This window comes from Haliaeetus leucocephalus, unplaced genomic scaffold (assembly GCF_000737465.1).
Source record: "Haliaeetus leucocephalus isolate CR32 unplaced genomic scaffold, Haliaeetus_leucocephalus-4.0 Scaffold616, whole genome shotgun sequence".
Classification (NCBI taxonomy): Eukaryota; Metazoa; Chordata; class Aves; order Accipitriformes; family Accipitridae; genus Haliaeetus; species Haliaeetus leucocephalus.
The window spans coordinates 4,362,277-4,380,902 of NW_010973052.1; the positions used below are offsets into that span (position 1 = coordinate 4,362,277).

At 42.6% G+C, this 18,626-nt stretch overlaps 1 protein-coding gene across 1 annotated transcript in view; it reads right to left on the reverse strand.

Annotated features, from left to right (window-relative positions):
* FAT3 (FAT atypical cadherin 3) overlaps positions 1–18,626 on the reverse strand; it is a 347,829-nt gene that overhangs the window by 138,831 nt on the left and 190,372 nt on the right. The window lies entirely within an intron of this gene.

Consider the following 18,626-nt stretch of genomic DNA (forward strand, 5'->3'; position numbering starts at 1 on the left):
TATCCTAAAATACACATATTTACAGAGGTATATTTAGCTCTGAGGTTTACTGACGTTCATTCTTTCTGTATATATGCAGTGTTTAAAATATTTGTGTTACAAACAAATTAATTCATAGACTTAGAGAGCCACAGAAGAAAAATTCACCAAGGCCTGTTAAATGTGAAGGCTATGGCACAGGAAATCTCTAAGCACTGGATAGTTTGAACGGTAGTACACAGAGGGAAACATTACTGTGGGTTTGCGTCTTCTGATGCTTATTCTCTATGCACCCAGATCAGCCCATGGCTGCAGGTGTGATATAGTGAACTAAGCTGACCTTTGGCTTAGGAGAAATTCACATATTTTTCAATACTATGGCACTTAGGGACCAAAAATCAGTTTGCCACAGGCTATTTTCTAACACAGATTGAATTTCCCTAATATGGCTATGAAGCCAAGGAGAGTTCAATAACCTTCTCCTTATCAAATTAAATTATTTTCATTCAACCTGTGGATGGATAACCTTACCTGAGCTGTTTCCTTAAAAGATAACAGAATCTGGTATGGAGAGACATATGTATTTTACTGCTGTCTCTGGAAGCGTTGCAAATTTTATGGTATAAAGACTAAATTTTTAAAAATTGAAATTTTAAAGACTCTTTTATTAATTTCTCATTTCCAAACTTGGTTTAGATGAAATATGAAAAGAGTATATGACAGGTAACAAGCAGGCTAAAGTACAAGAACCCCAATACGTTCTTCTGTTTTAAGCTGAAGGAAGACTATTTTCATAGAGTTAGGAAGTTGAGTAGGAAAGCAACGTCTTCCCCTTCCCCAGCAAAAGACTAACAGGGTACAATTTACTGCAGTGTTTACTGTCCATTATTAAATCACCTTTTTTTTTCCTGCTAAGCATATTCATAAAAAACTTTTCATTAAAAAAATACAAGTGTGGCGTGGGTTAGAAGTATGACTAGGGACGTCAGGTTATTATGCAGGGTTTGACTGAAACCTCAGAATATTCTGCCTGGCTGCAAGTCATAGCAGTACATGCTTTACATCCTTTCCACTCCCAGCATTAGGGTCTTTGACCAGGACAGCCGGGCAGCACAGGACCATATATGTCAGGGCTTATACATCACACCCACACAGAGATGGTCTGGATGGATTAGCCGAGGTCTCGTCTCAAAGCTTTCTAGGCCGTGGTTGCTGGAGGAAACTTTCTCCTCATTAAGATACCGATCCTCATCTTCAAAGAAAACAAATCGAAAGTGGAAACAAGAATATAAAATCAGAGAGCTTTCTCTGCAGAGTTCTTGTGCCCTGCAAGATGCTCTGAACATCCTGCAACACTGATGCTATCTCATCACAGTCCAAAGCAGATGCGGTTCCCAATCTGCCTTTCTCAAATACTGTAAGGAACAAGGATACAGAAAGCAAACCACAGGAAGATATCAAAGGAAACGTTCTGTAGAGTTACCCTTGAAAGCTCTGCTTGGGGAGAAAAATGCCTTGGGACTGTTTGCTGAAAATATGGGCCTTTTAACCCAACAAGTTAAACAGACAAAAGGAATAAGTAAAACAAACACTGCTTTTCCAAAAATGTTCCATAAATTCAGCGACTGGTTATACTCACTGCTCATTCAACAGAGTCCCTAGGCTGAATTTGCTGAAATTCATATGGGAATGTATGAGTTTACTGATGAGTTTACTAGCAATCTCAAATATTTATTAACAGCACACAAAAAAGTATGAACGCAGCCTTTCCCTACACATACTGAACACAGAAAAGAGTACACATCTGTTGAGAAATATAGCCATCAGCTGTCAACTGTCCTGCTACTCTTTGAAAGTAAATTTAGGACCTTAGCTGGAAAAAAAAAGGGACAGCCACAATAAATAGCATTAGGATTTCCACCATATATTCAGGAAAGTAAAACTGTTGTGTATTCCTAACCACAGAAATGTCAAAATGAATAGCAATAACCAGGGTAATTTTATTACCCACAGGCAGTGAGAGGCGTTGTAAACACTCTAACAGCACATTCATCTCCTGCAATAAATTAGGGATCGACAAAATGAAATTGAATTTCAAAGATAAATGATGGAAAATGTTGTACATTTTACTTGGAGATGTAAACAAACATATCATTTTATATAATTACACATGTAAACCTCTAATTTAGAAAGACTGTATTCTGATCTAAATGAATGATACTTCACTGAACAAGAAAGAGAACTCACCAGGCGAGCCTGTGCAATTACGTGGAGGACTGCTGCCTTATTGTTTTTCCTGAGGTGACAACGAGAGTGAAATGACCTCTTTGAAACAAGCTAGGTATAAAAAATGATTGCTTTTAAAAACAGTTACATTTTCTAATGTGTGGTTATGTCTGAAAAAAAAAAAAGGAGAAGCTGAAGCAAAACCTTTTTATTCCTCTTTGGTTGTCCCTTCTGTCTCTTGTTAAGAGTTCCCTCAGCTTATTGCTGAAAATACCAAAACTCTGCACAAAATGCACAGCAAACATTTACTTCAATGAAGAATTTGGATTATGCTTTCCTTTAAAGGCAGATTCTGGCTTTTTTTGTTCCTAGAATCTGTTTAAAATGACAATATGGTGTGCCAGTCTGTTCAGCCTGGTGGAACAGGGGACTCAGAGGGACTCCCTTTCATCCCTTCAAAATTCAGCCAGCACAGTCCTCAGCAACTGCAGGCAAAGCCGCCGCTCTCCTAAATACTCCTCTCCATTTTAAAAGCGGCCGGGTTTTCTGTTCCCTGTATTCCTCCCGGAAGGCTACTTGGGAACATGACCGTATGGTTGAAAGCCCTGATTTCTAGACAGACTCCATTTACGAGCAACTTGCACCTTCTTTTTGGTCAACTAAACAGGCCAAGCTCCTTTGGTTTCCTTTCACCTGATGAATTTGCCATTGCCCTTCTTGCATTGTAGTTCCAGCCCTCATCCCTCCTAAGCCTGAGGGATGGAGGCTGAACACTGCGCTCCAGATAATGTCTACCCGTCCCCGCTAAAGCAGCCTAACTACTGCCTCCAGTGGATGCACATCTATCAGAGAGTGTCAATCTTGTTATTAGTCCTCAAATGCACCGTTTCATTTACTTTGCTAAGGAATTTCTACTCTTCAAACTCCCAGGGATCCTTTCTTTCTTTTTTTTTTCCCCAACCTCTCTTGTTTGGATGATGCCTGCTATCTCTGGATCAGAGCAAACTCCCACTTTTGAAGCCAGCATCATTGAAAAAACCACCAAACAAGGTCACTTGTCTGGCCAATACTTGAAATAATCTGTTAATGTGTGCCCTTCAGCATGCAAATTCCTTTTTCAAGACTCATCATTTTTATTTCCTCTTTAGCCAGACCCATATGCACATATCAATTTGACTATTAATTTCCATGTCCTCGTACCTCATAAATTCTGCAGTGCAACCATATCAAATGCATTACTGAAGTCCATGTAGACGACACACAGAGCATTTCTTAGAACATCCTTCATCTTATCAATGACATCAAGACAGGCTGATACGATTTACTTCTGGTAAACCCATGAGCACTTTTATCCCATTTTCTATTTATTTCCATGTTTTTAATGATACCGTCCTTCCAAATACGTTCGAAAGCCTTGCAGGTGACAGAGGTCAGACAAACAGTTCTGTGACTGCAAGGCTTATTTCTTCACCCTGTCTTCCTTCTCTTTACCACTGACACTTTGTTATCTCCCAATCGTATCAAAATCCCAGATCTGATAATACCCCTCAATAGTTACTTGCTACAGGAGTTCAATTTAAGGTGCCAGTTCTTTGGTATTTCTGGAGTGGAGAGTATCATAGTTATTCTTACTTGCTAAAAGAGTGATGGCAGTGAGTTGAGTCGGGCCAGGAAGAAGCCAAATCCTAAATAGCTGTGGAAAGCAGGATGAAGTCTGCAAACCTGCCTGTATTAAACCACAGTCACCACCTGACTGTGGTCGCTTTGGACCATAAATAGCTTCAAGCATCTCAGTGAAGTGCCTGAACTCAGGAGGAATTAAGCTACTGCTCAAACTGCAACCCCCAAAAGCCTACCCTCAAAAATGATCCCTCAGGGACGGGGTGGTAGAGCCACCATCAAACACACAGGGTCTGCAACCCACAGCTGCAATTTTTAAATGAAAAGACTGATAATACTCAAAGTGCCCAAGCTGCACTGGCTCCTTTAGCAGAACTGATGGGCAATTTCTCTGCGGTGTCGTTGTAGCCTGAGTCATCTCTCACGGCTCTGATGCTCTGAAACAACTGAGCAAATGCCTTTGAGGGACTGTCATGCAGGGGCTTCGCTCTCCTAAAACACTTCACATGGAAGTTCACAGTTTGTGGGATAAGAAGGTTTTCAGGTTCAAATCCTTTATTTAGGCTCAAATGAATACATAAGAATAGAAATAGTATTCATACCTTCTTTTGTTTTCTTCCTTAAAAAGTGCAGTACTGCCTAAAAACCTAATTGCTAATATGATGCCTCAGCACAGATCTTAACATCCCCCTGCATCGCTTTCATTTTCAGGCAGAAATTACAGAATTCTATTTGGGTTATAATTAGCATATAATTATTACTGGCAGGAATAGCTATAAATATATATAACTGGTGGCTAGCTTAGTAACCAGCACACATAATCATTATACAATTTTCTTTAATTTTTTTCTGCACAAAGGCCTCATAATTCTGCAAAAGCAACGACTGAGCCTAACTAGACTCTGGTTATAATTTATGCTAATTAATTTCACTGTTTGCAAGAAAGAAGACTTATATAACATCCGCGGTGGGGGTAGGTGGTGCCACTTTCAGTGGAAAGGGGCTATGCAAATACTCTGCATCTTGGGCCTGAATACATCATGAATTATTGTTCGATCTCTTTCTCTGGCATATTATGACGAAGGAAAAAATAATAATACAAAATGTCTCCAATGTATGCTTTTGTATCACATATGTGTAGGTCACAGCATGATGAAGTCCTGGTATTTGCCCTTCGCAATTGTGGAGGAGGTGTGGAGGGTGTGCAGGGCACAGCTGTCAGCTTTTCCTCCTAATCTAGACACCCTCATTACCTTCTAAAGAGAAGAGATTTTGCATTTTTCCACACACACCCTCAACTGAGCACCGTTCTTAACAATAGAAAAACAACCCCAGCTTTTCTCCCAACTGCGCTCAAAAGAAAGGCATTGATCCCTCATTACTAGCAATTGTCTCCAGCTTAGCAAAGCCACAGCGCTGGGAGAGCTGTGCGTCGTGCTAACTGCAGATTCCCCAGGTCAAGTCAATCTCATCTTCATCGCTAATAAAAATATGATTCATCGGCGAGGTGACCTTCCTGATCCAGAGGCAGAATGCAGAGCTGTGGAAAGAAGCCTCATCGAAAAGATATATGGCCTTGTTTCATGACATGCAAGTCACAGATAGACCTCAGCGCTGTCAAGATCCGCTGCCCTTCCCAAGGTGGTCTCCTGCCTAAGAAACCATACTGAGACAACTCTGCTGGGTTTCCAGCTCACCCTCTATCTTGGTCTGTACCCTTACATGAGACATTTTATGTCTCTGTGCTTCAGCTTCCCCTCCCATAAAACCGGGATAATTGATATCTTTCTTTGTAAAGTGCCTTGTGATCTATAAAGGAAAAAATGACTTGTGTAAGAGTAAGATATTATTACTAACTAACAATCTCATAAAGCTCAGCCATAACAGCACTAAGCATTTTCCAAAATTTATTGTTAAGTAAGTAAAGAAAATAATTTCTTCAAAGACTGAAATGAATTCCTTTGCTTTCTAGGGTTTTCTGCTTTCTTTTTTTCACTTCTCTGCACAGGGATTTATTTAAATCGTTATCAATGGGTAAAATATAGTATTAGCTCTGACATAACAAATAGCAAAAATGCACAGTAAAACTAGAACACGAGCTGTAGCTGCTTTTCTCTGCAAAGCTAGTCCAGTACCTCAGCCTTACCGGACAGCTGTCAGAGTGGAGAGGCAAGAGTGGGTCCTGGGTACCAGTAAATCTTCGGCTGAGGAAGAGGAGCAGAATCAATTATTTGCAAGGAGCTCTCTCTTGCTTTGACACCAAGTAAGAGGTGGGATCCTCAGGCTGAGCTCTTTCCATGTAGGCAGGCAGATGGAGTGGAGGAAGGGCAAGCAGACCCCATGTTCAGTTGCTCAGCCGGGGGTCTCAGCAGCATCCCAAGCACCGTCCCTGCTGGCTGCTTTTAAACAATGACACTGATGTATTTATTACTCCCAGAGTGACTGGGGAAGAACCTGAAGGGACTGGGATGAGAGTATAGAGGGGACAGAGGAATGAGGAGATGTGCACTGGGCGAGGATGTGAACGTGCATCAGTCCCAGCGGAGGAGAAAAGGCGACCGAAAGCAGGGCATGTTTAGCAAGCCTTTGCCACCGGGGGGGCTAATGACAGAGGAGCAAGGGCCAGCCATCACCTAATGAATGAGGATGGAGTGGTGCTACTACAAGGAGTGCTTTTAGAATAGAAGATGCATCCAGAGGCTGTGACAAGCTGCTGCTGGAAGTACTGCAGCTGTAGGGATAACCACCCCTTGCTTTTTACTTTCTGCTGCCTGAAGCACAGCCCCGACGTTTTGCTCCATCACTGCTTATACACTTCTTCTCCTTTATACTTTCTACCTTCTCCTTTCAACTTTTGGTTAGGGCACAAGTCCTCCTATTCCACTTCTTCACCCTCTGAAGGCGCCGGATAATGATGTTCACCTAGATGAAAGAGGGACGTGTGTGACTTGATCCAGGCCTCACCTGTGTTTCTCTCCTGGTCACACAAATGGGGCTCTAAGGTCCTCCCAGACCTGCATGGCAGAACTGTGAGCCCAAGGAGCAATCAAAGCTACTCCTCTATTCCTTCCTTAGTCCTTCCAATTGAGTAAATCAAGTCTCCTTAGCTGCCTCCCTCTTGTACAGATCTCTATCAGAAATATTAAGATGGATATGGATGAAATAGGAATGGAAACATATGCATGTGAAAGCACCAAAAGAAACAACAGTCAGGTTTAAAAGAATGGTCTATATTGATAAACCAAGGAGATGACTGACAGCAGTCAAACAGGTGAACTCTGGGGAATGTGCTGTTTACATCTGGGTGGAGGGCTCTGGTAAGGTCCCAGCATTGTCGACTTGTCAGCAGAAGACCTGTGGTCTGGTAACAGCAGGAGGGCAACAAGGTTACAGCACGTCAGATATACTATCATCCTAAGAGAAAGACAGATGATAGCCCTAAAGATATCCAAGATGAGGAGATGGAGAAAGCAAGCAATGATTTAGAGACAGAAGTAAGCAAGATTGTGATGCAAAGATAACTGTTAATTCCTAAATGTTTTAAAAGACGGGTCCAAAACTCAGTTCCTTGTCAGTCAAGAAGAACCCAAGAGACACGGTGAGGACTTCAGTTTCCCACACGAGTCATCTTGGCCACGGCACTTGGATACACACACCTTGGTGCGTAGGGTATGAGAGTGTGAGTAGGTACAAACAACTTACAGAGCAAGTTAAATAAAATAAAATTCCCTTCTCCCTTCACAAGGTTTCACACTGCGTTTTGTTACACTTAACTGTGACACTCTTATTTCAGCTAGTTTTAATCTAGGCGACTTCTCAATAAAATGGATGCCACGTTTAACTATCCTGCTGACCACAAGCTGAGGAGAACCAAGAGGATAATGCACACACCCATTGTGAAACCTATTCTGTGCTACCCTATCATGACTCAAAAGCTGGTTGTTATTGCACTACTGGATACAAAGGCTCTGAAGCAGAGTGGGATGCTTGGTGTGCTCATTTGCATCTCATTACCCAGCATGCTCTTCCTCCTCAGAGCTATTTTCATAGCGGCATTGTTGTCCGAGCCCTGGGAACAAGTGGAAAGATTTGGTGACTTTGGATGCATGCGGTTCTTTTCTACTTGCTTTGCTCCCCCTTTATAATGAAAGGCTTTGCAGAGTGGTGAAAATGAATCAGTTTTCCATTTTTAAGGTTGTATGGGTGGGGTTTTTTTTTTCAGTAGTTTAAGCTATCAGGAGCAAATCTTGAATAACAAATAAGATTACAGAAATGTGAGCCTAATGTTCCTCACTACAAGGTGCTCAAGCATGCAGGTTTTGATCGGAGAGTAAGAAATGAGATTTAACTTCCTTCTGATTTAAGTTTCATTTCTACAAAGAACCTATTCCAGCAAAAATGTGATTGCAAGCTCATTATTCAGTGAAGGGCAAATATCTTCAATCGCAATCCAGTAAGATCAGCAGCTTTCTCTGTGTGTTACAAGCCCCAACGAAGAGAACTGAACATACTGGCTTCTGTCATTGTCTACATCTAAGACTGTGATGATTTCACCCTGTCCAATTCATTTCAAAAGCTGCAGCTTCCAATTAAAAGTATAAGTTGTCAGCCAGAATAAGTGTCTATCATTTGAGCCAGAGCAGTTTTGGTTTCTGGCAGTTTTACTGCATCAAAGGGTTGATTTACAGATCAGTTACAATTTTTTTATTCACTACTAAAAAGAATAAAACTGCCTCAGACACAGGACTCAAAACAACACTAAGTTACACTAAGTTTTCCATAGTTTTTGGTATGTTTTATCAAGTTGGAAATAAAACTTCATTCCTCAGTGACTTTATAGTTTTCAACAAGCACTTAAAAAAAAAAAAAAAAAAAAAATCTCTAAAAACCTCAACATCATGTTCTTTAACAACATGTAGCATACAAAGATTACACTGTACTTCATAAATGTCAATGAATTCAGCACCAAAAGCCTGTGTGAGGTATAAGGTTAACTCTTTCATGGGTTAAACAGATTTCTCCTATTTTACAGGTAGGGAATCTTAGCTATAAAAGTAAAACTACATGTTGAAGACTGGTGCAAACCATAGCAGAAGCATGTTTAAAGCTCATCTTCAGTCTCTCAGGTTTGTGTTTTAAGAACATGAGCAATTTGGAGACTCCTTGGGATAAAAAAATGGGTAAATATAGGTAAAAATAATGTACAAATACATGAAAGAAAGTTTCTGGGCAAGGAAAAACAATGAGTTTCTGGGGGTTTAAGGCCAAGACTCAGTACCTCCTTAAAACATGCAGAGTGGTTGCTCCTTGTCCTTCATGTGGCAGGAGGCTAAGTGGCATTTCACAGTAGGATCCTGTGATGATGCTTTTAGATATTTGTGCTGTATAACCCTTGATGAATCAATTAGGCTTTGTTGCTCACCCAAATTATTCATTTTACTAGCAGTATTGTTTTTACAGCAATAGCACAGCCCTAGGTCTAGAAACTGGTCCTGTAGGATCCAAAAGGATCAGGTTGTACCTACTGTAGGTACCTGGGATATGCTTGGTGAAATTAAAACCACCTAGAGATAGAAGGCAAATGGATTAGGTATTTAAAGCATTTTACGATGGAAGAAATCACTGTCAGCTTCTTTAAAGCCTCATTCTACCCCAAGCACACTGCACTGAGCTCAAAGTCATTGTGTTGGGGTATCATGGAGACATGCAGGAACTGGGAGCAGAGGCTGGACACTGCCTGGCACTTGGGATGGGGGTCCATCGGAGCCGGGATAGGCACAGATCTAACCCCAATAGCAACAAAACACAATTTGCAAAAAAGGCCATGATACCTGGTAACAGCAACACACAGAGTTGAGTGCACTGCTGGAGAACCTGGACAATCCTGGTAGCTACTGCACAGAGTGCTGATGGTGGTACAAAACCAGGGATGCACAGAGAGCTACAGCGGCCGTTTCTCTTCCAGAGGCAATGCTTGTACGAGCAGGCAGAAATGAGTCAAGGCAGTAACAGTGCAAAGTAACAAAATAATGAACAGTAGTTCATTAAAAAGTGAAATGAGCAACAGTTCATTAAAAGTTTCCTAAGACACTCTATGACCAAAAATAATTTTGCTTGGTCAGTCAAAGGAAGGAAGACAAAAAAGTAAGATTAAATGCTTTTTTAGTACATGGATTTTTCCAAGAGTCAGTGAGTATTCCCCCAGCCACGCCACCAAAACCCCTCTCAAAGCCAAGGGTTAGTGCAGGTGCCACAGACCAGAACAGGACCCAGGTTATCCAGTACAGGTAAGACTCACTGTACTCACCTGCATCCTACCTGGCTGGCAAACGCCCTTGTACAGTCAAAGGAGAGAAGCAGGTACTTCTTAAGCATGATTTACGTGGTTTATTTTAGATATCCAAGCTAAGAGCAGATTAAATGCACTTGAGGGGTGTCTCTGTCTCTCCAGTCACTATAAAGGCAGGTCACAAAACTAGCTCAGGTGCAGATGATTACAGTTTGATAAGGGGAGTCCCACCTTCTGTGTCCTAAGATATAAAACCCAGCAGGCAGATGAGGGGGGTAGAGTGGGACTGTCTCTCACCCTAGGTTCTCCTGGCTTTGGGGCTGTCAGTGTGGCCTCATGGCATAAATTGAAGCAGCCCCAGAAAGCTGTGAAGCAGCTCTGAATCCCTCATTTTAGGCTACATCACTTTCTTTCCCGTCATTGATATCTCTCCGGGATCCTCTGCCAGCTGGCCTCTTTCCGTGCCTGTGTGCAAGGAGGGACGTCTCCTGTCCCACGGCTCAGACGGTTCCCTCATCCTCCGGCCGCTGGAGTTCAAGAAGGGAGATAGCACTTGTGACACCTATTTCTGCTGCTGAGATAAATCCAACCTTCCATTCAATTTTTATTTCTAGGTCAAGACAAGAATGATAGATTAAAAACAAAAATAGCTGAGCATTCAGTCTGGAAGCTGCTGCAGGGCTGCACTTCCAGCCTGCCAGACCCCAAACAGCCTCCTGCCTCCAACTATGCCAGTTATTGATTTTTGTACCAAAACATTTACACTGGCACAACCCCCAGTGCGTGCAATTATACGGGTATAAAGGTGCTTTATACTAGCATAGATTATGAGATAAACAAGCTCATTTATACCGCTGTAACTGCATTCACTTCAGGGTATTTGTACCGCTTTAATGATACCAGTGTAGTTAAAGCAATACAACTTGTGTCTACAGACAAGACCTCAGCCTAAAGGTAATTAACACAGACATTTCCAGCCACCCTGAGCAGCTGAGGTTTATGTTAGAAATAGCAACTGACCCATAAGAATTTGCAACAGCATCAGAAACCTCTATAAAACAGCTCCACCTTCAATTGCTTTTGCCCCATTTGCAGGAAGGATGTTTATTATGCCCCTTTTAGCAGGAGGCCCCAAGAGCTAAAAGTTGCTTGTGGCCACTTTTCTCTTGCGTCTGGACAGCAAAACAAAAAAAAATAATCAATTCAGCCACTGACATTTTGCTGTGAAAGAGCTAAGCCAGCACAAAAACGCTGATAAAAGTGGCGGTTAACCCTGTGCTACCCTTATTGTTCTTTATTCACCGGCTCTGAGCGCTCAAGCAGCCCGTGGAGCACGGGAGAAGGGGCTTTGCCATCTGTTGCTAGGGCTGACATCACCCCTGTTTGCTCAAGCGTCGCTTCTCGGGGCTGTGTTTGCATCATTAATCAGCCCTGGCCCTGTGCTGGCCCATTCAGCAGAGCCTCGGCTGTCAGCTCTCGAGCACCTCGCTGCAAAACAGACCTGCCAAAGTGCTTGGCTTCACTTGGGGAGAGGTTTGGATAAACATCAAGATTACTTTGGATGGAGTATTTGTCAACTCGTCCCGGGAGAAATTGTGCCCTACACAGTACATAACTTGACAAAGGGAGAAAAAACAACCTCAGAAAACAACTCCTCTCTCCCATAAGCACCCTCCGCGGGTTAAACTTAACTCCAAAACACAGAAAACCATATTGTGCTTTCTGCTGAGACTGGATTTGCCAAGAGGCTGCTGAAACCATCAATGCGATAATGGATACACATTTTGCTTAGCTTTGTGCTCCTGGTCTCTTTATCTCTTTTCCCTGAATAATACTAGAACAATCTCATGGAGAACTACAAGAAATTCCTTGTCCAGAAAAAAATGAGGTTTAATAAAAAAATGGGTTGCCAATGCAGACAGGTGGGAATGCTGCCGTTGGACAGTCAGAGAACTGAGGCGCAGAGGGCCTTAGTGACCTGCTCAAGGTCAAGCACATGGATATGCATGAGCAAGGAAAGACTGAAACGCTGTCTACAAATACTGCAACAGCACAGACACCAACTAGACACACGGACTCCTCTTTTCCAACCATCTTCTATTTTCCCAAACGTCTGAGTGGGTCATGCAACATTAGGATAAGCAAAGGGCATGTCATGTTTAGAATATATACAGCATAAAGATGGGAAATGCTTTACAAAACTGACACATATATTGAACTGTTTCCAGAAATACGCAAAATCTCCGTTTGGAGTTGTGTTTTTTCCTTAGGGATGAAAAGAGGAACACAAATACAAGTTTCTTTTACAGGAAGCAGATCTGTAACTGAAAAATCAGTACTTCTTTAGATGTGAAACATCAGATGGGACTCATCTTGAGACTGACACCTAAATTTAGGTGTCTGCATGTTATGTAGGGAGCTCATCAGTACATGTTCAACTCGGTTGCCTACACATAAGCATCTAGGGCTTTGGGTACTTCTCCTGACCCGCAGCCATCGCACAGGACAGACGCGGCTCTCCTGCAGGTCCTGCGGATGCCTCAGGTATCCCAGGGCTTCTCATTGAGCGCTCCATGCCCACATCTGGAGTGCTTTTCTCCCAGTTTGAGGGAGAAAAAGAAAATGTTACTTTGCCTGCATGTTCCTGCAACATGATGATGGGGACAAACCACTGAAGAACAATTTCGGTTCCTACTTTCAGTGACCTTAATTTCCTTTTCATCTTATATGGCCTGCTTTCCAGACCCTACCTGACATCAAGCTGTGTTAATTAATACCTTCCTACACTGCTCAACACCAGTGATAGCCTCCCTCCCAAGTGCTTTTGACAAAATTGGGCATCGAATGAAGTGCTTTTCTCACTGAATCTCAGCTTTCCAACAGTTGTGTTTTTTTTGTGAAAAAGCCCACACCTCTTCATTACAGTGTTTTTAATTTCCATATTTTTTCTCTAAAATTAGGAGTTTGGATTTGAGGATACCACTCTGCTGTCTAATAGTCTCTCTTCATGCCTTAATGCAGTCCAAGTTCCCACAGCCGTCGTATCCCAGAATCCCAACAGGACAAAAACTGCTGCTCAGAGGAAGATGCCTGAGTGGGTTGCCCAGCCCAGACAACTGGGAGCTGTAGAAAAGGCATTGGGACTCCTATTCCCAAAAGACAAAGGAGTATTTAAATTTTGATTTTTCACCCCCCAAAAATTCAAACTTGTGTATGGCATTTTTTAATGGGGGTGGTGGTGGGGGGAAGACTTAGGCTCTCCTGTGCTTTATGCAGTGATATATAACTTTGTAGCGTGTCAGCAACTGAAAATCCTCCTTGCAGAGAGGGTTTCTTGTCTCATACATATTCAGTTTCTGTAGTACTGTCATCCTGACTGTGCAATATGTCCAATCTGGAAGGACCAAGGAGCTGAGTTAGACCCCAACTAGCCCTTGAATGAGTTGGGTGCTCAGGGCTGCAAGCAGATACATCTATTTTCCTGCCTTTCTCAATACACCACTGATGACACCAGCTCCTGAGCAGGAACTGCTCACTTTTTTCCCTGCCCTGCTACCCCAAGGGAAGAAGCAGCACAGGGCTGGCTTTGGGCAGGCATCTGTGAGATGCACCAGCCGCAGGAGGTATTGTGTCTCCATTCTCGCTCCACACCGCCCCCGCCACAGGAAGGATACCACCAGAATATACAGCCTTAAATGAAGTTGTTTGATAGCTCTATATTAAAACACCATCTAATGGGGAAAAACCCCCACCTTTCTGGTAATTTTACGAGAGCTACACCATAGCAGCACCATGCTGTCACAGGAATAGGATTAATATTTCAACTGATATGATGCCATACACCACATCATAGGATAAAAGTCATCTTGTCTAGTTTTGGCTAAGTAAATCTGGGTGTCCTGTCTCTGGGTGGCCTGTAATCCAGGATTCTGCTCTAAGAGGCACAGGAGAGGCTGCTCAGCAGTCTGGACCGCAGCTCCCTCTCCACTGCCTACAGACAAGTCTGCATGTCTGGCTTAGCACAGATGCCTAACTCTGAAACGGTGACATTAAACAAGATTAATCCCATCCCTCACAGCCAGCAGCACCACCACAAAAAGCTCTCCTCATCACTCCTTGCTCTTCTCCCCTCTCTCCCCTTGCCCATTCAGATATATTCAGTAAGTCCCTGGGCAGAAGCGCACTGGTATTCAGAAGTCTTGATTTCCTTTGGCAATTCAGTCCTGAGGTTTAACTGTTTATACAGGCAGACTTAATGAGTACAGTTACTTGTGTGAAAACACAAGCATCTGTGGTTGTGATTATGGCTAAATTCAGCCTGCAACCTCAGCTGTCAATAGTTTATTATCTTTTAAAAAATATAATAAAATTAAATCACATCCCGTAATTATAAAGGGACTATTTTGAGAAGTCTGAAAAAGGTGACCTGCACCTTTCGGGCAGGAGCACACTCGCCGTGTGACCTTCCCATCACCCTAAGCATAACGAAGCAGACATAATTGGGAAATTCCCTCCGATGTCACCTCTCAGATTGTGCTTGCCGATTCTGAAGGCTGTCATCGCGCTGCCGCCTGCTCGCAGTAATCGCTGCTGGCACAGGACGTGCTCGTACCACGCTGCATTATTAGCAAGCTGTCAGACACCGGCGACGCAGAGCCCCAGTGCCAACACAGAGAGAGTTATAGGGGTAATAATGTTCTTCGTTAGGTAAAAATAACTGAACTTTTAGAGAAAAAAAAAAAAACACAACACAAAACTCTAGTCTTTGGTTGAATGCTATTTTATTTCTTTCCCCATGCCGAGCTCAGGAATGGGTTTATGAGGTGGATACAAGCTGCTGTTGAAGAGCAGTAATTTATTTGCAGAATTCTTTCTGCAAGCCTGCAAGGGTTGCCAGGGGGGATTACTTGCTATGTTTTAATTGCTTTTTATAGACTGGATAGTGCCTGTAAGCCAAGCCCTGAGTAAGAACTTGAACATAACCTGCACCCCAAGGAGAGGAGCTCCAGGAGGCACCGTGGCTCAGACTCATACTCCTGGGTCCCACTTACCCCCACGCTCCCCTGTCGTGTCCTGCAGGCAGCCACCCACCATGGGCCCGTGCCAGTAATACAGTCTGGCATGGCTCCTCCTGCCCTGGCTCCCTGGAGAGTCGGGAGGGAGGAGGAGAATCTGCCCACACGGTCCCCATCCACCCGCTCCCAGCATGGGGACGGAGAAGTGAGCAGTGACCCCCTGCACACCCGGCCCTGTATTTTGAGCAGCCGGCAAAGGAGGGGGGCGATTCGCACTCTCCTGTAAAAAATATCCATCACAAGTCAAAGTCCAGCTGTCAAACAGTTCATTCCTTTATACCATCTTCCCCTACATAAGGAACAGCCTCTCAGTTCAGTTTTCAACCTAACACCTCATTCAAATCTCTCCTGGAGCCCATAAAAAAATCTGTGAAAGGCAGTAAATATTTCAAGAAGAACAACTCCAAGTTACTTCCCTCTTAGCAACTTCTCAGCATATCATTTCCTTCACTTCTCTTGTTTCTTTTGTAAACCCAGGATACAGGAATACCATCAATTTGCAGCAATGATGATTGTTCAAGTATTACAAAGACAACAGGATAATAAAACAATTTACGAGTAAGTTGAAACACTTAACAGCTGACCTCCTCTCTGTGCCGATGAAATCAATAGCCAAAATTTCCCCTCCTACAACAACTGTAGCTTAGGAGTTTGGTTACTGTACCTCACTGCACAGTGCCTGCATCTGTACATGCATGTGGAGTGTAGGGCACGTAGCATGGGATGGCGTCTTTCCAAAGGATACATGCTATATTAAATGGAAATAAAACATGACCGTATATTTCCTATCCTCTCCAAATGACCAAATGCAAGATTCATTTACAGACACAACTTAGGAAACCGGACAAAATCTATGTCACTTCCAGCAACAACTGAGAAATATGTTTCTGAAACATTTACTTCTTGTTTATACAAATGCTCAATACCTGACTTGAAAGTGGCATTTTAGCCATCACCATTTTTTAAACTGGCACTTAGGAGAACAGTTTCACACATGACTATCCTGATATTGAAGACCTATTTTACTGAAATGAGCAAAGGTTGGGTAGATGCTGGACCCAGAAGAAACAAATGATAATTCCTCACCCCAAAACACGTCTGAGAAAGAAGACAGTGAACAGTATACTGGACTTGGGTAAGCCAAACTTTGAGGTTTGGCTCTGTTGTATCAGCTCACTGGCTACTTGGCAAAGGAATAAATGATCAGTCGCCCATGCCCATTTTGTGAAATCTCATCATGTTTCTTAGCACAGGAGTAAGACTCGATGTGCTGATGAGGTTTCTACTTTCACAAATCAGAGCCAAAGGCCAAGAGGAGTGATCACCAGCAACCAGGGCTTGCACCCTGAGCTGCACAGGGCTCCATTCTCTTCCACATCCATGCAAGGTCCACACAAACAGCTAGGTCAAATTATTGTTAGAAACTAGAAAAGACCACAGCCTTGAATGGCAGCAGTGCATCAGCTTGCTGGCAATGTCTCCCTCTGAGCCACCTTGCTAAGCAGACAAATCTGCACCTGAAGGAATTGTAGGTAATTGAACTTAAGGCTCAGCAGGATGATTTGAGTTATGCTCTTAGGCATAAGGGACAAAGCTATATCTCAATAACTACTTTTAATTTTCAGACATAATAAGTAGGGGTGCTACAAATGGAGGTACCTTGAAGAAGTCAGGTTTTTAGAGGACTGAAAACCAGCATCTTCTGAAATGAGATCCCTGATCCATTTTGGGTGCCCCTAAACTGAAGTAACTGTTCCATAATGAACTATTTTCATAATCAGTCTGAATTTAACTAATGACTTGAAAATAAGGATAGATAATACTTGTGTGTTTAAATTTGGCACATGGGGACAACTGTTAGGAGTCAATCCTATCTGCTAAATTCCTCTTTTCATGCAGAGGTCAGGTACAGATTTTACCGATACAGTGTGCCTCCCATTAATTGCTGAATTTAAGTTTGTGCTTTTTGTATGATGCTTTGCAACCACACGGTAACGTCTCTGGCTACGGATCTCTGGCTCACAGGGAAGGACTATCTACAGCTGAAAGCCATCTACTACAGAAGACCAAGCTTACTACTAGAGCCACTTCTTCACACCCAGTGCTTGTGACTCCAGCTGTGAGAGGTCCAGGCAAAAGTGTCCACCTCTGCAGGTAATGGAAAAATGGAAAGAAATCCACAGCTGGCAGAGGACAAGGAGATACAAGAATTGAAGGCTTCTGAGTGATCTTTATGGACATTGAGGTAATATGAGAGTCTGGCTGCTGCTGCTCTTTAGATAACCTGGAAAGCATGTAAAATGGGGCAGCATGGGGCAGAACAGCTATAACTATTACTCCTCTTTGGGTAGAAAAGGGGGGGAATCCAGACAAGAAAAATATGAACACATCTGTATACACACACATATAATGAATGCAATAACAGAGCTCTGAGGCTACAACCTTTATAGGTCTTGTGGGGAATATATTAGGCTTCTCTGCTGAAAAAGGATGGGAGGAAAGCAAGGAGAAGCAATGGTGATGGTGGCCTCTCCATACATGAGGCAGCTGATGGATCAGATAGACCTGTCTGTCTCTCTTATTAAGAAAATTTTACAAGCATCTGTACCTGATACACTTGTCATAACATGATGGGTCCAGTTAGTCAGTGATCAGGCTGACAACTGCATCAGTTTCTCCTTCGCTTGGGTAGCTCCAAGGAATAATCAAAGCTGCTGTCAACTAGAAGCCATCATTTACATTTGGGGATCAAGCACATGTTTTCTCAGTAGTTTCACAGGCACCCTGTTCAGTGCCTGTTTGCAAACGAGATGATATTTTCTCAGCATAAGTTTATCCGAGATCTACGCTTCTGCTTACCCATCTGGTCTTATGAGATAATTCTTGGGCATCTTTTGTTCTTCTTATTCCTAATGCACTCTTTGCTTGTTTGGTTAAGCTGAGGAATAACTCAATTTATTCTGCCCTCAAAAAGGAGTATTACAGAAATCTACTTCTTCATCTCAAGATGCTAAGCTATCCCTTCAATACACAAAAATTACAAAGGTCATGAAAAATCCCTACGCCATTAATATATCTTTACATGTATACTGCAAACAGCAAAATTAGGAGCTGAATGTCTCATTTTCACAGTATCAGTTTTTAGTGGACAGTATATTTGTGTCCCATCAATCTCTTTTTCTACCAAAGTCTGGACTATCAAGAGGAGTTACCAAAAGTCCATCCCCAGCACTAGGAAGACAACTTTCCCTATCTGTGGCTAAGACACAGTTTACAATGAAGATTGGAACAGTATATAAGAAAGCACTATTAACTACCAACACTTTCAAGACACCAAGGCAGTTATTCAGTGCAATATGACATACATGATGGACCAACAGGAGGGATTTGCACAAATTTGACTCTGAGCATCCGTATCCATACATCTTGGTTTTCAG